The sequence below is a fragment of the Enhydra lutris genome, unplaced genomic scaffold, assembly GCF_002288905.1.
Source record: "Enhydra lutris kenyoni isolate GAN:26980312 unplaced genomic scaffold, ASM228890v2 scaffoldscaffold24, whole genome shotgun sequence".
NCBI classification, from domain to species: Eukaryota; Metazoa; Chordata; class Mammalia; order Carnivora; family Mustelidae; genus Enhydra; species Enhydra lutris.
This window is the reverse complement of record NW_019154108.1, coordinates 20,467,790-20,488,345: the sequence shown is the minus strand read 5'-3', so window position 1 is coordinate 20,488,345 and position 20,556 is coordinate 20,467,790. Positions and strand designations below refer to the sequence as shown.

The following is a 20,556-nucleotide window of genomic DNA, read 5'->3' as shown; positions in this document are numbered from 1 at the left end:
GCTTAAGTAGAGCTTTCACCGTGTATATTAAAACCTGCCTATTTGGGAGAATATTTTTATTAAGACAGGAAAACCAGGGTGCCTGGGTGGCTCAGTGGGTTAGGCCGCTGCCTTCGGCTCGGGTCGTGATCTCGGGGTCCTGGGATCGAGTCCCGCATCGGGCTCTCTGCTCAGCGGGGAGCCTGCTTCCCCCTCTCTCCTCTCTCTCTGCCTGCCTCTCTGCCTACTTATGATCTCTCTCAAATAAATAAATAAAGTCTTTAAAAAAAAAAAGAAAAGAAAAGGAAAGTCCCTCCCTGCGCTGGCAACTATCTCATTTCTTTTGTTTAAAACAACCCACCCCAGTTTCCTCCCCAAACCTAGTAAAAAGCTGACCTTCCTTGTCTCTCTTCGGACCAGCCTGTGGTTCTCCATTGCTTGCTTGTCCTCTCCAATTCATTTTTTAGCTTAAATAAAATCGCTCTTAGCTCTGTTTAAACTTAACAAACCTCTCTTCGTTTTGTTTATTTACCATATTTTATTTACCATATTTTCTGGGTTATTTATCATAACCCAGAAAGGCTTATGACAGTAGCACCTGTAGACTTGGGTAGACTTGGACAAACCTCTCCAAAATAGAAAATTCCATCGGTAAATTGTTTTGACATGTGGTCTCTGAAGAAACTGCAAAGGCCTTCTGTTCCATCATTGGGTGATTTTCCCCCATCGAAACTCATATCCAATTGTTTTAAACTCAAAATGGATGAAAGACCTAAATGTGAGGCAGGAATCCTTCAAAATCCTAGAGGAGAACACAGGCAGCAAACTCTGTACAGAAGGCAGGAGGTATAGTCTGGGTCAGGATGACTCTTTGTCGCCAGGTATAAGCATGAGATGTGAAAAAGCACTGTTTTTTTCTACTTAGGAAGAGACCTGCTCTGGAAAGACCAGGACGACTTTTCTCCTGAGGAGCTGTGTCTTAGGACTGTCTGTGTGGGACTTGCTGTAGTGGAATTCAGCTCTCCCTGAGGGATTTCTTCTAAGAGTCTCCCTTTGCCTTCTGTTCTGTTTCCAGTTGGACCACCAGGCTTTGGCATTGAATGAAAAGCACCAACCAGAGGACTCATCAACCAGAGTGTTGCTGGGTAGAAGAATGAATCATTTGTTTGTTTTTAATTCATTTCACTTCCTGACACACATATACTAAGTTGAAATGACATCGAAAGGATCCATCTGAGGGACACCTGGGTGGCTCAGTTGGTTGAGTGTCTTCGGCTCAGGTTATGATCACGGGGTCCTGGGATGGAGCCCCACATGGGGCTCCCTGCTCAGCAGGAAGCCTGCTTCATTCTCTCCCTCTAGCCCTCCCCCCCACCCCAGGGCTCTTGTGAGCTTTCTCTCTCAGTCTTTCTCAAATGAAAAAATTAAAAAATTTTTTAAAAAATCAATCTGAAAAAGAGGAAGAGAATTTGTAGGATTTGCTCTCTTTTAAAAATACACATCTTTGGGGCACCTGGGTGGCTCAGTGGGTTAAGCCTCTGCCTTCAGTTCAGGTCATGATCTCAGGGTCGTGGGATCGAGTCCCGCACTGGGCTTTCTGCTCAGCAGGGAGCCTGCTTCCCCCTCTCTCTCAGCCTGCCTTTCTGCCTACTTGTGATCTCTCTGTCTGTCAAATAAATAAATAAAAATCCCTAAGAAAATACCCATCTCTACTTTAGGGACACCTGAGTGGCTCAGTCGTTAAGCGTCTGCCTTCGACTCAGGTCATGATCCCAAGGTCCTGGGATTGAGCCCTGCCTCGGGCTCCCTGCTAGGCAGGAAGCCTGCTTCTCCCTCTCCCACTCCCCCTGCTGTGTGCCCTCTTGCTGTGTCTCTCTCTGTCAAATAAATAAATAAAAATCTTAAAAAAAATATATCTTTACTCTGGAGTATTAAGAACAGGCAGGGCCATAGGAAAGCGGTTCCCAGCAGATGACTTGGTGAGATGACACCGATCAAGTTTCATTTCTAGTTTCGTTTCATTTTTAATTTATCATAGTAACAGCTCATATGAGTAGGCCATGTCCAGTGTGTAAGTTGCTTTCACAGCATTTAGACCTATTGTGATCCTCACAGCGGCATAATGACACAGATCACATAATGATCCCCATTCCACAGATAAGAAGACTGAGGGTCTGAGACACTGACTATCCCCAGGTTTTCCAGTGAGCAAGAGGCAGAGTTTGAAATCAAGTTTAGGCATTCTGGCTTCAAAGTTGCCTTTTTAAAGACCTGAAACCATGGAATCCTTGAGCTGGAAGGGATCTTAGAGACAGGCTGGGCCAGCATTTGCTTAGTCCTGCAGGATGTTAACCCAGGTTCCAACAAACAAAGTTGGGGAACTGGCAGATTAAAGGCTGTGAAATGGATTTCTTGACCACAGAATATCCCAGAGCCTTTATTAAGCTAATGGATCTTGATGATTTTGCTAATCTTATTTGGAGACTGATTTCTTCTAGGGCAGCATCTACCTAAGACCCACAACCTGGGTCGCTAGCCTGTCCAGGCTCCCGGGTGCTGTGTTGTCCGAGTTCCACAGTGAGCAGACCAAGGGCAACACCATGGTTTTCAACCAAACTATGAAGAGTGATGGAGTTTGCTCTGGCTCTTGGATTGCCTCCTTCGTTGTTAATGTTGCGTGTCATCCTAGAGCCACCCAAACCACACTCCGTGAGCCGCGGTCCCCACTGGAGGGCCTCACCTTGGCCCCACCTCACCTCCTGGAAGAAAACCTTCCAGGTTTCCTCATGGATACCTGCTCCCATCTCAGCCCCTCGTATTCCGGGTTCCATCCTGAGGTGTCTCGGAGGGGAGGCTCTGATTGCCCAGGTGTAGATTTTGACCCTCCTGCTCACTCTCTGTGTTGTCCCTTGTCTCTGTGCATCAGTTTGCCTATCAGCGAAAGGGGGCGAAACCTATCGGTTTCATAGGTCTTGTAAAGATTCAATGAGATCATACATGTAAAGCACTCCGCTTGCTGGTCGGTCCCTAGGCGGTATTCAGAAAACTCACTCTATGGTTATTATCCTCTTCGTCTGGTCACTGAGTATTTGCAGAAGATAGACAGGCCACCTTCCATTAATTTCTCCAGATGCGCCAGGCAGTTGTGACCCCTGCAGGGTTGCCATTACTGAGTGGTGCCTTGAGGTCATGCCCTCTGCATGTTGGCAGGATGCCGCAGGTTCATGACAGTCGTTAGGTACCTCCCTCTGGGATGGTCCTACATCCCTCTGTGCTCTATGGTGACTTCCTCATGAGACATTCCTTTCAGAATCAAGTTCTAGGAAAGATGTTTTGTATCTCCTTATGACCTTGACAGTTCTTCCTCATTTTGGCTTAGAGCTAAATTTTGCCTCAAATTTTTATTTCACTCCATTTTAGCCTTTTTTTTTTTTTGCTCTTTTGATTTGTGCTTGCATATTCCCGAGTTTCTGTTTGTTTCCTTTTGTGTTTTTTAAAATGTCATTTTCTAAAGATCTTATTTATTTATTTGAGAGAGAGAGGGAGAAAAAAATGGTGGGGGGAGGGGCAGAGGGAGAGGGAGAAGCAGATTCCCCACTGAGCAGGGAGCCTGATATGGGGCTCGTTCCCAGGACCCTGAGATCATGACTGGAGCTGAAGGCAGATGCTTAACCAACTGTGCCACCCTGGTGCACCTTAAAATTTCATTTTTAATGTATTCATTTTGCAATTGATATTTTGTTAGCCTTGAGCCTTTGGAGAATTAGGCAGGGTACACACACACACACACACACACACACACACAAATATTTGCACACAAATATCCCAGAAGGAGGAGCTGAGTATGAAACCAAAATCATGGTATTGGACAGTAGCAAATATATGATGTATCTTAAGTAATTCTTTTCAATTAAGTAATTCATTTTCTGTACTGGACAGTGTACCAATTCATAGTTCTTCAAAAACTGAAGAAGTGTCTCAGTATAACTTAATAACACCTGTCATTTCATGAATGTTACTGTGTTCATGAATAGTTACTGTGTGTCCGAAAGAGACTGACATGCATTTTCTCCATTTCTCATGCCATGCCAACATATTAGGTAACAGCATCTCCATTTTAAACAAAAGAAAATGAAAGCTCTGAGAAGGTAAGGGTCTTCTTCAGATTCATTCGGCTGGTACGTGGTGGGTTAGAGATTTGAGTTCTGGAAGGTCTAATTACTACTCACGATCTCTTCAGTACACTGTGGTCCCTCTCACGCAATCAGCAACTTCTCTGGTTGGTAATGGCTGTCGTATCTATTTCTCTGGCTGAGGCTATTTTGTGCACATCCGATGATGCATGGTTTCACTCCCCTCCCTTTAAGAGGTGGAGCTTAATTCCCCTTCCCTTGAATATGGCCTGAACTTGGTGACTTACTTCCAAAAATAGAATATGGTGGAAGTAAAAGTATAAGGCAGTGAAACTAGGTCGTAGAAGTCACTGAGTCTTCTTTTTTGTTTTCCGTCTTGGATCACTTGCTGTAGAAGAAGCCAGCTAGCGTGTCATATAGACCCTCAAGGGGTCCTGTGGAGAGATCCTGTGGGAAAGAACTGAGGCTCTCTGCCAATAGCCATGTTTCTGCTGAAGATGGTTGACTTTTCTGCAGATGAGCAAGTCCAGCCCTTAAATACTTGCAGGTGAATAGGAATTTGCCTCGTTGTCTGACAGTCTAGAAGGCTCTCACTTTAGGCAAATTTGAAGAGTTCTATTAGAATACTTGTTGGAGGCCAATGAGGAGCTGATTTTGGGTGTGGTGGTGGCACCTGTGGTCCCAGCTCCTTGAAAGGCAGAGGCAGAAGGACCACCTGAGCTCAGGAGTGCCAGCATAGAGAGCATCGTTCCAGTTGGGGTCCACATGAAGTCTGGCATCAAGATGGTGCCCTCCTGGGAGTAGGTGACCACCATGTTGTCTAAGGAGAGGTGAACCAGCTCACACCGGAAACAGAGCAGGTCAAAGCTCCCAGGCTAATCAGTTGTGAGAACGTGCCTGTGACTCGTCACTGCACTCCAGCCTGGGCAACACAGTGTGACCCTTTCTATAGAATATATCCATATATGTGAGGAAAAAAAAAAAAAAAAGAACTGACCTTGAGTGAATATTTGTCAAAGCTCATCTTGGGCCCCTGATGTGTGAGGCAGATGACAAGAAGCCATTGATGTTATCCACTTATAGATCCTCTGTGTTCTATCTCTGCATGGAATTGTTACAAGAAAGCAGAGTCTGAAACATGTTATCTCATATTTGTCAGAGGGTGTCCAAAACTAGAGTCTCCTTTTATTTTTTTTATTTTTTTTAAAGATTTTATTTATTTATTTGACAGACAGAGATCACAAGTAGGCAGAGAGGCAGGCAGAGAGAGGAGGAAGCAGGCCCCCTGCTGAGCAGAGAGCCTGACGTGGGGCTCGATCCCAGGACCCTGGGATCATGACCTGAGCTGAAGGCAGTTGCTTAATCCACTGAGCCACCCAGGCACCCTAGAGTCTCCTTTTAAAACAATGTTTCTGTGCTTCCCTCAAACCCTGGTTGAGACTATGTCTCAATTCAGTCAGGATTCAGGCAATATATATTTAAAGGCTGCTAGGTCCCAAGGGCTACTGGAGGGGCTTGGGGCACAGCAATGAACAAAACAGACAAAATTCCTGCCCTCGTGAAGCTTACAGTCTTCTGAGGGAGACAGACCACAAGTAAGCAAGCTAAGAAGTAAGATGGTTTTGAAGGGGTAAGTGCACGGCAGAGAAATAAAAAAAGGGGGCCCACGGGGAACCCCAGGGGAGAAGAGGCGGGGATGGCTGCTCTGAGGGGCACTTGAGCAGCAAGGCGCGTGTGGAGAAGCTCCGGGCCAACATTCCAGGCAGCAGGACAAGTCCTGTGGCAGGAACGAGCGTGACTTACGTGAGAAACAGCACAATGACACTTAGGGATTTCTGTGTAAAGATTCACATAACAAATCCCCCTTGAGGGGCAGAATTTCAGGAAAAGTTTCTCCCTACTGACCAATCTGTGTTCTTTCGGGCAAGAAATAACTAGCATTTTCTCCCTTTCAGCCTGGGCTTCCAGAAAGCTCAGAGACAAAATCCGTACCTTATACTGTCACCCAGATGCCACCTCAAGTCGAGCTGGAAGGGGGTAGAAAAGTTAAGCTATTAATAATTGTCATTTGACAGATTTTCATTAGAAACAAGGAAGCATAACAAAGTGACAGATTTCATTGCCCCGTTGATTCACTGCAGAGAGATTTATTAATTGCGTATCAGTTTCCAGAAACTGGGTGGGGATCTGTGTGGAAAGATGAAGAGAATGGGCCCTGCTCTTAGTCCCTCACATTCTAGGATGCAGTGCAAACACAAGCAAATCCTTACAAACGTCTGAGGCAACTGGCACCAGATGGGAGTCCCGAGGGTGGCAGCTTGTCCTGGGGAAGACTTTGATGGAGGAGGCCACTGTGCAAGGGGTCCCTGCCCCTCCTGGTAGGAGAAAGGTCACATCAGCCCCTTCACCCGCACCCATCTGAGGAGGGTAGTAGTGACAGGCTGCCCCACTGGCAGAACCTATGGGCACCTTCTAGGATCAATCCCCACCTCAGGGCCCTGGGGTTTGAGCTCCCTGGCCAGAGCTTCCCTGACAGGAAGGAAAAATAGATTGAAAATGTCTCAGCTCCACAAGTCCTATTTTTAATTGATTTGCACACAGACTCTTCAATCACGGTATTAATATTTAATTGGCCTGTCAGGTCAGATCCTTCCCGGTCAGACAGTTAAAAATGGGCTAGGACAGAGGAGGAAATGAGGTGACGGTGGCATGTGGTGAGGTAGGTGAGGCGCTGCCTCGGGGGAGGGGCGATCAGGATCTGAGGGCCGAGGAGGAGCCTGCCTGGCCCTACGTTCCTGACAGGAGGGACATCTGGCTCACTTTCCCCTGTCACCATCCCTTCGGTGTCTACATCTGTGAGCACAGCAGTACGTATCCGCAAGGCCATTTAGGGAGCCATATAGGAGTTCCACAAGCCTCAGAGGACTTGAGGAGCTATATAGGAGTCCACAAGCCTCAGATACCTGTGGAGAAAATGGGGGTTCCTTTGATGAGTGGAAGCTGAGAGGCTGGTCTCTTTGAAAGGATCCAGAAGACCAAGCACTCAAGCCTCCCAGTTTCCTAAATCGGAGGAGGGCTGACTGGTGTTCGGGGCCCTACCGCAGCCCAGGTGAAACCTGATTTGTAGGCATGATTCTTTGAGAAATGGTGTCCATCTTGGCTGCCTGGCATCACAGAAACATGGAAAAATGGCATTTTAGGTGAACGCACGCTCAGAAGCAGTCAACGTCTCCATGCGACTCATTCCAAGACACTATTAATAGGCAGGAGATGAGAGGGATGTGAGAACTGGTTTTCAGTTTCAGGCTCTGGCTTCTTTCATATGTCCTTTTTAAACACAGAGGCTGGGAGGTAAGGTGTCTACCCCAGAGCCACGTGGGGAGGGGTGTGGGGGGGAGAGATGAGCACCACCCGAAACCTGGAGGCCCCCACGGTCTCTTCTGAACACTGCCGATTCCTTCTCTGAACAAACGTCTAGCAAGTCCAGATAGTCACAGAAAATCGAGATGAGGTGATGCCTCATTTTCAGCAAGCTGTGAAGAAACACTCAAGTCATCTTCAGGAAAAGCTTCAACATTGCCTTCACCTCTCTTCTCGGTTTGAGCCAATGGTTCTCGTGGGGGAGGAAGCATCTGCCTGAAGGGGGACTTTAGAAATGTGTGGGTATGTTGGGTTGTCTTAAGGGTTGGGTTGGGACGCTCTCAGCACTCAGTGGGGGAAGGGGCAGAGACGCTAGACAGGCTGAAATCCTCCAGATGGTGCCCCAACCAAGAACTCTCTATCCTCTGGCCTGCACGACTGCTGGGTGCCTGTTTTGTGTGGCGGAGGGGAGAACGTGTTTGAGCCCAAAACTGATCTCTGTTTTACTCATAAAGTATTTGTTGCACATTTTCAAATGCACAGAGTTTTCCAGGAAGGCGACTGTTGTGGAAATCAAGGAAAGACTGGATTTGGAGGTGGGGGGAACATTCCCAAGAGCTGTTCACCTTTCAAAAAAATCGGATCCCTGATGGCAATGCCGCTTGTGGCCGTGAGCTTCCAGAATCCCACAGCTGTACCAGTCTGCATCCGCAGCTGTCAGATTCGAGGGGGATGGAGGGGATGGGGTGGGGGGGCTCTGCTCCAGGCCGGGAGCAACTCATACTTCCCGCTGGCTCCTAAAGTGGTACCACCAAACCTCTCTGTATTGAAACATGTGCTGCTATCACAAGCGACCCTCATTTTATTTCTCCTTGATATTTCCATTAGGGCATGAATCTGCCTTTCAGAATCGTGTGTCAGTGGGTAATACTAATTTAATTTCAGGAACACAAAGGGGACATTATAGGATATTTGTTTTTGGCGGGAGGCATTGGGTCTGATCCAGGTCCTAAATCAGGGCTGAGATGACTGGGTTTAGGTTTTTTTTATTTTTTATTTTTACTTTTTTTTTTTTTTAAGATTTTATTTATTTATTTGACAGACAGAGATCACAGGTAGGCCGAGAGGCAGGCAGAGAGAGAGGAAGGGAAGCAGGCTCCCTGCTGAGCGGAGAGCCCGCTGCGTGACTCCATCCCAGGACCCTGGGATCAGGACCTGAGCCGAAGGCAGAGGCTTTAACCCACTGAGCCACCCAGGCGCCCCTGGGTTTGGGTTTTATGACAGCAAAAACTCTTGAGAGAAGAGTCAAGCCTGGGAATCGTCAGGACTTGTATCCCCTGAGTCACGCTCTACTCGGAGGCTCCATGTTTCTGAGAACACACCTGTCCGCAAGCCTCAGGCAGCGCCTGGGGAAGAGGGAAGGTCGGAAAAGCAAGAGTGCAAAGGTCCTGCGGGATGTTGGCTCTCAGCCTCCCTGGGGCAGCTTTGCAGCTGTGGCAAAGTGGGACTTAGCTCCTGCGGATGGCAGCACCATGTTGCTAGAAATCCACCCAGCCCCCCGACCTTGGCAACTGGAAGCTGACATGCTGGCAGGTGCATCAGTTGGGGTAAAGCTAGTCAGCTCTAACAAAGGGAGCCAGCACTGCAGTGGTTTAAGGAACCGGGATGTTGATTTCTTTTGCAAGTCATGGTCAAGACAGGGCTGCAGCCACATCTGGGTGTTCGCCAGAAGAGGGAAGAGGGCATGGGCGAGAGTGAGAGCGGTATTGTTAAGGTCCAGGCCAGAAAGTGGCCACCAGTTCCACTGGTGCGCGTCCTCCGATTGGTGGGGACATGTCACCTTTAGGAGGGCCACCTTCGCCCCACCCCGCTGTAACACGGAGGGGCTCTGCCAGAATGCCTAATTCGAACATTTACAACGTGTCCTGTGGACCAGTGCAGTGTGGACCGTGGGGCTGGGCTGGGCTCAGAGACGGCCGGTCCTGCCCTGCTGGAATTTCTCATTTAGTTGGGGATTTGCGTTCCACACACGGACAAACAACTCACAATGGAGGAGGAAGGAGGAAGGTGGGAGGGGCGGGGTGTTCGAGCTGGTGGAGGAGTGGCAGACTCAAAGCAAACATTCTCAGCTCGGGGACAAGAACAGACCCTGAACCGGGGCAAGGGAGTTTTTATTCGGGTTACCTGTCCCGCCTCTCCGGGAAACCTTTCCTGACAGACCCCTCCAGGGCCCAGCTCAGCGCTGCTGTGAAACACTCCCCAAGCAGTGCCAATCACCCTTACTGCATTCCTGGCCCGTTGTTGTCTTTCTGCCCAGACCGCATTTATATTTTGTTAGAGCCTCAGCAGCCTTGCAGAGTCATTGGAATATGGCAGGTGCTCAACAAATATTTGCTAAATGACTGAAAAAAATCCTCCGAGCAGTGGACACGAGCGCATGTTAGAGTCCGCACAAGGCATGACCGTGGTGCTTTGCGGGGAGGATGAATCCGGTTATCCAGCTGAGAAGGCCAGAGTAGCAGGACACAGACAGACTGGGCTGCTAATGAGGTACATGATGAGTGAGGGCAGAGGTGTCCTGTCGGAAAGGATGGACTTGGAAAGGGTGATGGATCCAGGGGTCTGGAGAATAAGAAATTCTGACTGTGGGTGTTTCCCTCCCAGCCTGGAGCAGCACTGACAGGAACCACAGGAAGCCTGGGAAGGCCCGAGTGCTGGGGACAGCGGGTGCAGCGAGGGTTAGAAGGTTCTGCTACGAAGCGGAATTAAAATAGCAACGCTAGGAGGACTGTGGTGTTTGAGGATGCATTTACGGGGGGTAGAGGCATGGGGAACAGGAGAGCTCTGAAAAGGTAGTCGGCCTTATCAGTTCTCCAGGAAGAGTCCAGTAAATATTTTTACGAACGAAAGACTAGATGAAAATGGATGGATGGCGGGATGGAGTGGCTTGTGTTAGACTCATTGGGAAAATGATGAAGAGGACAATCGGGGATTCTTCCCATCAGAAAATTTTTGGTGTTGATGTCAGGCCGTGGCCCCTCCCTCTCGAGACAGTTGAAGGAAGCTGGGATCTCTGAGGAATAGGCTGCTTCTTCTGGACGTGAGGGGGAAGTTCTGGAAAAGTCCGGTCACCTCTTCCCTGAGCCAGTGGTCTCGCTGGATGTAGGCCTGTGACCCAGGGTCAACCCAAATGCTGACCTTGTCAGCAACGGGAGTCCATGTGCGAAGGTTTCCACAGCCCCGAGGGTTGGCAGCCACTCCGGTGGCTGCTGTAACAGCCTCGTGGTGGTGAGAGAAAGACACAGGCCTTCCATTGTGTGCGGGAGAGGGAGGCTGCGGGTGGGGGGCCCCAGACAGAGCACAGATACACGTGAGGGGAGCCAGCCTCCGCCATCAGACAAAGGCCCGGCTGTGTTAGAGGCTCCCTCAGGGAGTCTGATGATCGGGCTAGAGTTAAGGCAAGAGCTTTCTCTGCAAATAGAGCAGGTGCCCGGAAGCCAGAGTGCCAACTCAAGAGGCTGCGGGAAGCAAAATAGAAAGGCCTGGAGTGGCTGGTGGTCAAGGTCACAGTGTCACAAAGGAGGCCTTGGGAACTAACGGTGAGGAAGGAAGGCTTGGGCTTGATTTTAGTCCCCTGGACAAGGAGGCTCTGAATGTGGTTGGAGGTGAAGAGGAGGCAGGGGATAATGGTGTTGAAAGAGAACGTGGAGACCAGAAGTCAGACGTCTTGGGTTTTGAATTCAAGCTTTCCCAACTAGCAGTTGACTGTGAGCCCATTCTCCTTCTCTGTGCCGGGCTCTGGCCCAGGACTATTGGAGACGGGGGAGGGACAAGTGGACGGGCTTGGAAGAGGAGCAGGGTTTGGGACCTGTGAAGGGCTGGTGCGTCCGTGATCGACATTTCCCTGTGCCTCATCGTGGAGCTCAATGAATATAGAGCAGCGAAGCTTCCAGGCTCAGAGAACCCCCTTTGGAATATTCCCCAAATAACACGAAGGTCAGATGGGTCCCACATAACATGAAGGAGCAATGATTTCCTTTCCTGCAGCTCCCATCATCAATTAGAAAATCATACAAGTTTGGGGCCCCAGCATGATAAGTTGGGGTCATTGAAAGCCCTTCACCGCCACATATCTCATTCTTCCCGAGGTGATGATTCAAATAACCAACATTCTGAAGGAGACTGAAAAATGTGCTTTGGGAAAAAGATTAGATTCCTTTGCTGAACAATAGATCTGGTATTTTTGAAATGACTGAGAAGAGCAAAGATAAAACATCCAAACCTACCTCATGAGTTAATCCAGCAAAAAAACAGACATTGCCAATATCCAAGTGAAGTGAGTAAGACTTTAAATGTAAATAAACATCTCAGAACGTCATATTTGGAAGGGACCTTTGAGGATGGCTATAGCCCAACATACTCATTCTACAGAGGGAGAAACTAAGGCCTGGAGAAGAAGTTACAGTCAGCCACAAAAGAGGCCATATTCAGAGTTTACTTTCTCCCATGCTGAATGAGGCCCTGACTGCCAGGGGTCCACACATGGCAGCTGGCCGGCTGCCTCACACCTGGTAGGCCATGGACTGATCTTACCCAGCATTGGGAGCAACATTCCTCTTCTTCTCCTGGGTCCATTGGTCATGGTACTGTCCATCATGGGAGGGCACATGATGCCCACCAGCCCAGTCAAGGGGCTGGTCTGGGGTGAGCATACAACTCAAATAAAGCCATCGAGTCTCTTCTTGGGATTTTTATAAGGGTGGTTCCAGAGCTGCTGAGGTCATAAACACATGTCTCTCCCCTGCAAACAGGAAGCTGTTTGAGATAGGAGAGAATGGGACTACTCTATCTGGAAGGGAGAAGATCCAAGGTTAGACAGCCGATAGACAGGCAGAAAGATAGATACATACACACATAGAATGAAAGAACCCTACACTTGCTAGTTCTTTTGCTTGAGCTAGCTTGAATTAAATTTCTGTCACTGGCAGACAAAAAAATTGTGATTAATATAGTGGAAAAACCCAGGGCTCTGTGACTGTGTTAACAATCTCAAGCAGATACTTTGGTGGTAGAAGGTAAAGAAATGAGAAAACCTAGCCGGTCTTCTACCACTTTTCTATCACACTTTAGTTAAAATCATTTTCAGATAAATATTGAGCCACTTCTAACAAGTCTCTGTTTGCTGGAAGTCCAGGTTTCATTTGCTTTTGTAAATGTCATCCTCTGTGCCCTTGAAATCTCCTGTCCCTTTGTTTTATTAATTTTTATTAAAAATTTTTTAAAGATTTTATTTATTTATTTGACAGAGAGAGAGAGATCACAAGTAGGCAGAGAGACAGGCAGAGAGAGAGGGGGAAGCAGGCTCCCCGCTGAGCAGAGAACCGGATGTGGGGCTTGATCCCAGGACCCTAAGACCATGACCTGAGCCGAAGGCAGAGGCTTAACCCACTGAGCCACCCAGGTGTCCTTAATTTTTTTTTTTTTTTTTTTTTTTTTTAGTGTAAACCCTATGCCCAGTGTGGGACTCAAACTCATGACCCTGAGATCTAGAATCACATGCTCTACCCACTGAGCCAGGCAGGTGCCCCCCCACTCACCTGCCCCTCTCTTTTTATGTTCTTTGGCTCATTAACTCCTACTCATCCTTCAAAGCCCTGCCCTGCTTCCCCCTCATTTATTCATTCATTCTTTTAGCAAGAATTTATTAAACCAAGTTTTGCTCTAAGAGCTGGGGATATGACAAGGAACATAACACGCTTTCATTCAACAGATTCCTCTTGAATGCGCGGATCCCAGCATGCAGGTAATACAGTGGTGAGCACGCAAGACAAGGTCTCCGTCCTTGTGGAACTTGTATAGCATTGGGAGATAAAAGATAGAACTAATTTCAGATTAGGATGTGTACTCCTTTTATCACCATCCTCAATAGCTCTTACCTGTGTTTCCTACAAGTCTCCGAGGAACTTGGGGAGAGAGACTGTGTCCTTCAATTCCTCTCTTCACCGGTAGGGGGCCCAGGGGCACCTCAGTGCCTGGCTGCGCCCAGTGCTTCCTTATTCATTGAGGATGCCGCCCAGTTAGGGGGGGGATAGCTGCTGTGGGTGGAGGACTGTGCCTCCCCAAGCTCTGGTGGCCTCCTCTCCAACAGTGGGGGAAAAGAGGAATTTAATGAGGCTTTAAAGAAGACAATAAAGTATGCTCAAAGGCATGGCCTCTGGACTCAGCAGTTTATGAGAAGTGAGCCCAGTCTCTTCAAACAGCTGTGTAATCGCTGAAGAGAAGCAGAGTTTAATCCCCAACAAAAGCTGTTGGGGGAGTCCACAGGCCAGGCTGTGACTGTCACCATTATCTAAAGAGGCTGTCATGGTTTCTTGCCAGCTTTGAATGAGGGAGGTCCAGGGACTGGACGGTGGGGGGCACAGTCAGGGCCAATGCTGGAGGTTCGTGGGTGCTGAGAGGGGGTTGGACCTGAAGTGCCCCTGGAATGAGAGCTGGAAAGGCTGTGGAGTTCATCTGGACCAACCCCCTAATCTTAGTGAGAAGACTGAGGCCCAGAGACGTGAGGCAGCCTGACCAGCGTCCACCAGCGAGGCGCTGGCAAAGCTAGGAATTCCCATGGGTCCTGCCTCAACAGCAGATAGGGCTCCGTCTGGTCAGATGTGGGAACCTTGGCTGATTGCTTACCATACATAGACAGTTTTCAAGATTAGTATCTGGCCCTCTTTCTTCTTCCTTTTTTAAAGTTTTTTTTTTTTTTTTTTTTTTTTACAATTTTATCCATTTATTTTAGAGAGAGAGACAGAGAGACAGAGAGCACAAGCCATGGGAGGAACTGAGGGGGAGGGAGAAGGAAGAGGAGAGAATCTCGAGCAGACTCGGCGCTGAGCGTGGGGCCTGATGCGGGGCTTGATCCCGCAGCCCTGAGATCATGACCTGAGCCAAAACCAAGAGTCAGACACTCAACCGACTGAGCCAAGCAGGCGCCCCTGGGCCTCTTTTCTCCCCCTCTCCTACTCCTTCCCAAGGCGACCAAGTACTTGTGTGTGCCCGACACCCCCACAGGGGCGGAGCATGGAGATGCCCAGGTGCGGCTGAGTACTGGGGAGCGGCCACTAGGTACTTGCGCTCAGTGCGGTCAGGCAGGCTGCATCGTGTGCTCTGAGTGCACGGGGTCACCCAGCTCGTCGTGGGGGCACCAGGGACCGTGTTCTGGAGGAGAGGATGCTTGTGCTGAGTGTTGAGGAACGAGATGGGGACAGGCGTTCGGGAAGTTTTAAGAGGGAAAGGGAGATGCTGGGAATTTTGTTTCAGGTGAACGACTCTGGTGCTGATGTGAAGGGTGCATTTAAGGGGGCAGAGACTGGCAGGGGAGACCTGAGAGAAGGGAGAGCTTATGAGGACCCGGAGTTGTACATGGGAGGCAGGCAGGCAGGGAAGAGTCAAGAAATATTTAAAAGGTAACACCAGCAAACCTGTCAGTTAGTGGTGGGGTGAGGGGCGGTGGGAAGTGGACCGAGGGGTGAGGCTGAGCGCTCAAGGTGACCTTGACCATCCCTTGTCGAGTGGGTCTTCCCCAACCTCCAGGCTGCTGGCTGGAGGTCTCTCTAGGGACAAGCACCGTCCTGTCAAACCCAAAGCCCCCTTGATCCTCTACAAAAATGTTTCTGCCTTTTCATTTTCAGGTTTCGGTCCGTGGTCCCCTACCTGCCCTGTCTTCAGGCTCTAGTTTCAGCCTTTTCTGCCGGAGCCACTCTGGTCCTTACCTTGGCCGAGCGCATGACTTCCCTTAGAGCAAATGCAACTCACCTGACTTTTCCTGAAGCTTAATTTAAAAAAGTGCGTTTAGTCATTTCCCTGGGACTGGTTGTTTTTCAGCCCGAGCAGTTGAATCATTTAAAATTTAGTGAAGTTCAACGAACATTTACCCAAAAATTCATTATTTGCTAAGACCCCGGAATCCAGCAAGAGCAGGTCAGTTTCTGCCCTCGAGGAGATCCCCGAGTGTGAGGGAGGCCTTCTCTGTTTCTGAACGGCAGGCCCCTCCATTCTGGGTTTTTGTCCCCTTCCTCTCGTGAACAGAATGGGGAAAAAAAAGTGGGTTCAGAAAACAGAACTAACAAACAACAAAACTTAATTATTTGTTCTCATGGGTCAAATGTCAACACGATCTAGGCTCTGACAATAAGTCTGTTGTAGAGAAAATATTTTCAAATTTGACTTTTGGTTTTATTGTAGGTGCTCGATAAGTATTTGTGGGATGAGTGAACGTCTAGGCTAAGAAAGCATTCATTGCAATAGGTCCTGTAAGACATGATTGGAAGCAAGGGCTGGGAGGCGCCCCTTGGCGTCCCTGGCACCTGTTACTGGGTCCTGAGCTCACATAAATTCAGGGCATGCTGGGTGGGGGAAGGATCAATTATTATGATCACATTCTCCATTTATAAAAATCAACATTACTTTGTTCTGAGTATTTAAAGTAGGTCTCTCCTGCATCCTGAAATCTTGTTACTGTAATTATTCAAATCAATTCAGCATTACTGAGAAAAAGTACAGATTGTTCAAGGAGGAGAGGGAGCCATTCCTAATTCCCTAAGTGTTGCAGTCTAGGGGGTGGTAAAATTGGGGCCAGGGGGCTGAAGGGTGGCAGTAGTGTGGGCTCTGGGTGTCAAACAGGCCTGACACTCACCCCAGGGTGCTACTTCTTCCAATCACTAGTTCATCTGCGTTGCTGCCTGTATCAGTAGTCAGCCAAGTAGTGTCCAGCATACGGATATCTTGCATTATGTGAAAGTGTCTGCTGTTTGCTGCACATTGGAGTGCTTTCTACTTTTCAGTGATTAGGAACAGAGCTCCAGTGAACATTAAAAGTGCAAGTCCTGGGGCCCCTGGTTAGCTGCGTCAGTTAAGGAGCTGACCCCTGATTTTCGGCTCAGGTCATGATCTCAGGGTCCTGGGATCAAGCCCCATGTTGGGCCCTACGCTCAGCAGGGAATCTGCTTAAGGATTCTCTCTCTCTCCTTCCCTCTGCCCCTCCCCTGGCATGCTCTCCCTCTCAGATTAAAAAATAAATCTTAAAAGGAAAAAACAGCGCAAGTCTTTTTGTGGGCATATGCTTTTCTTTCTCTTGGGTAAAATACCTAAGAATGGGATTGTTGAAGGAAATGATAAGTGGATGCTTATCTTTATGAAATTCTGCAAAGTGTGCCCCCTACCATTTTTGTACCCCCAGTGGCGATGTGTGGAAGTTCCAGTTGTTCCGCACTCTTGCTAACACTTGGTATTGTCCACTTTTAAAATTTAGTTTTAGCCATTCTGGTGGATATGTAGTGGTTTTTCATTGCAGTTTTAACTTGTATTTTCCTAATGACTAGTGACATTGAGCATAGTTATCAAATGTGCACATATATTACGTTCATCTTTATCAGATTATATGTACTTTACACATACTCATCACAGTCTGTACTTTTAAAAAAATATTTTATTTACTTATTTGACAGAAATCACAAGTAGGCAGAGAGGCAGGCACAGAGAGAGGGGGAGGCAGGCTCCCTGACGAGCAGAGAGCCCGATGTGGGGCTCGATCCCAGGACCCTGGGATCACGACCTGAGCCAAAGGCAGACACTTAATGACTGAGCCACCCAGGTGCCCCTAAACATCTTTATTTAATCCAAAGCTGTAAAGGTTTTATCCTTCAGTTTTCTTTCAGAAGCTTTATAATTTTAGTTCTTACATTTAGTACTATGATCCTTTTCAAGTTCATTGTTGGGTGTGGTTTGCAGGAAGGGCCAAAGTTCATTTTATGCACTTGAATGTCCAATTATACCAGCACAACTTATTAACCATATATGTGTGGACCACTGCTGAACTCGTATTCTGTTCCATTGATCTATCTGTTTGTACTTGTGTGTCTGTACTCTGTGTGTCCAGGACCACACTATTTTTGTAGCTTTACATTAAGTCTTCAAATCGGGTAGTATTAGTTAAAAAACACCTTTGTTCTTTTTTCAGAATTGTTTTTCCTATTCTAGATCCCTTGCATTTCTATATAAATTTTATAATAAGGTTGTGAATTTCTAAACAAAATCTACCAGGATTTTGATTGAGATTACTTGTACCTACATAGAAATTCCTTTCAACAAATTAAAGGAATACCATTCCTAATTGCCATTGATTTTTGAAAGAAGCTTTGGCGTTTCAGTAAACTGCCTAATTTTCTCTTGGCTGAGTGTTTAGAAGCCCATGCTTCTCACCTTCTCTTCTGATCCTAGGATGCAATGAAATGAAGACTCGCTCTGGTGATAGAAACACCTGGGAATGTACCCAAGGCTCCAGGGGCCACCATTTTGTCCTGAGAGGAAAACCAGTTTCCTCCTCCAGGTCAACTCTGTATCTGTGATGTGAGGTAAAACCTCACAACTTAGGCCCAAGAGAAGCTGTTTTAGGCATTTCCAAACAGCCACCCTTCTTTGTTTGTCCAGAGCAAAGTTCATGTGGTTTTGGAAAAGTCCTCTTACTCATAGCCCAAGAACACCACAGGCCCCAGGAAGAGAGTATCCTGGGAGGGGGTTGAAGAGAGGTCCAGAAAAAGCTGAGGCAGAGGCACAATCTTCTGGAAGCGTTGCCACCACCAGCAAGGGTGGTCTTCCAGATGGAAAACCCAGAGTTGGGGCCATGTTGGCCACACAGCCAGCTCCCCTGGGAGTGGTACCCTCAGAAAGTCGAATTTCAGCAGCAGAATTGTTCCCTGTTCTTTATATTGCGAATTGTTAGCAGGTTCTAAATAGACCATTCATCTCTCCTTTCAGCACAGAAGGGTCTCACAACTCCAACTACCACCACTGGCTTGAGTGTTTCAAGTCAAAACATTCCCGAACCACAGCCCTCGGGTGAGATGCAGGGCTCGCCAGGAGTTTGGAGGAAAAACAACCCCCACCAGCCTGGAAACCGCTGGGTACACAGGAGGCTGGGTCGTCTTGCTCACAGAAGCTGGGAGCCTGAGCATTTTTACCAGTTAATCTGATAAAGTCACCTTCCCTTCCATTGCTTGCCTCCACTTCTCCTCTGTCGCAGGAAATAAGCCCATTCCCAGAACTAGGGGCCTCAGGAAGTGGGGTACAGGGCACAGAGTGGGACAGCCTAGAGCACCTGTAGGACCTGAGTCACTCCCTAGTTGTAGACGAAAAAGAAGAAAAAGGAGGAGGAGGAGGAGGGGGAGGGAGGGAGGGGGAGGAAGAGGAGGAGGAGGAGGAGGAAGAGGAGGAGGAGGAGGAGATGAAGAAAGAAAAAAGAAAAGAGGCTTTTGTAATGTTCCCAGCCCTGCATTCAAATCAGGAAGCAATGGAGCAGTGCCAAGTCCCCTTCAGACGCTACTAGGTGCACTGAGCAACTCTCAGAACAGGACGGGTGGTGGTGACTGCAGGAAAGCCAGCCCCAGTGAACCCTGGGAAAGCCAGGGTCCCAGAAGTTTCAGCTCCTGGAGCCCCAGTCACAGCCCAGCCCCCATGAAGGAGATCCAGGAGGTCCTAGTGGATCCTTGCAGCCGGCAGTGCTATCTGCAGGTGTTGCTTTCTGGGAAAGAGTATCTTCATCAAGTGCTTCGAAATCTAGGCCTCAGATACCAAGAAAGTTTTGTGGGCAAGATCTTGTGTATGTTGCTGCTACTCAAGCTGTACCAGAAGACGGAGAAGGCGTCCAATGAGATGGGCATTCACCACAGCCTCGCCCACTGACATGCCATGGACTTCCATGGCTTTTTCGAGTACAGTGATTTCATGTTGGAGCTCTGCTGCTGGAGCTCTCTGGGGAGGAACGCACTGGCCGAGCCTGGGGCTGCTACCACCTCCTTGGATGCCAGGACCTGTCCGGAAACCGGGTTCATCCTTGGGACCTCAAGCTGGGCTAACTCTTACTCGGTGAGGATCTGGAGGAGGAACCCGGGGATTCTGATTGGCAACCAAAGTCGAGTACAGCAAAGAGAGGAAGAAGCCCCTACTAACAGAGCTCCAGAAGTGCCTAGCAAGAGGGCACGGTTTGGAATGCGTGAGTCATGTGTACCTCATCAGTAGGCAAACCACCTTTTGAGATGTCTTGCCTCAAAGACACCTAGGAAGAATGAATGGTGTATTCCAAGCACATCAACCCCATGGCCGCCTCCCAAGTTCACAAGATGCTTCAAACAAAATCCCACTGCCTGTCAGACCACACATGAGCTGTTCAATGACAAGTTCTTTACTTCTGGCCACATCCCTGCCCTTGTCCCTGCACCTGCCTCACCATTCCACGAGGTTTTCCATCGTTCCTAGCAGCCTGGACCCCAGCAGCCAGAAGCCTCTCATAATCCTCAGTAAAGACAACAAGAACCCCCAGCTCCAGCCCCCAGGGAAAGAGGAATCAGAGGTCCAGGAGCCCAGTGAGGTGGTAGACAGCCCCCTTGGGGACATGCTGTGACAGGGTGTTAATGCCTCCAAGACCTCGGAGCAGAGACTGGTGAGGCAGGACAAGGCTGAGGATCCTGCATCCCCATCTTCTGCGGCAGCAAGGTGGGGGACTCCTTGGACAAGGACAGCCTGGGGCATCAACTGTGTGACCACAGTGTGGGGGTGTGTTTCGATTGCATGACTCATTCTCTGCAAGGACGACGGCAGCCTGGAGAACGGAGAGCATGAGGACATAGAGTCCTCCCTCGCCGTGGGCTCCCGTCTCAACTCCTCGATGAGGAAGATCCCCCACTTTAAGGGGGGATCTGAAACCATGGGGGCAAAGACCTGCTGAAGGCAGACCCCGAGATCGGGCCCTGGGATCTGCCCCACCTGCTAGTTCATCGTCGTGCGCCTCAGTCTGGCTATGCGCTCATCAGCTCCCAGGGCCAGGCCGGACTCACCCTGTTCCCACTCACGGCAGCCATGACCCACCTCGACGAGAAGTGTGACTTTCTTAGGCACCACCTGAGCACCCCCGCAGGGGTACTCCTGCCCCCAGGGGCTGGCCAGCCTGTCCCACTGTGCCTGCGCGATGGCAGACAAGCTTCGGAGCCCATGCCCAGCCGCCAGCAGCCTCAGGGCCTTCTTACTAGTCCTCCCTCTG

The 20,556-nt window shown here is 48.8% G+C and overlaps 1 pseudogene; it reads left to right on the top strand.

The window, feature by feature from the left end:
• Positions 1-9,159: 9,159 nt before the first annotated feature.
• On the top strand, positions 9,160-20,138 carry LOC111150691 (annotated as a pseudogene).
• The last annotated feature ends 418 nt before the right edge of the window (positions 20,139-20,556 follow it).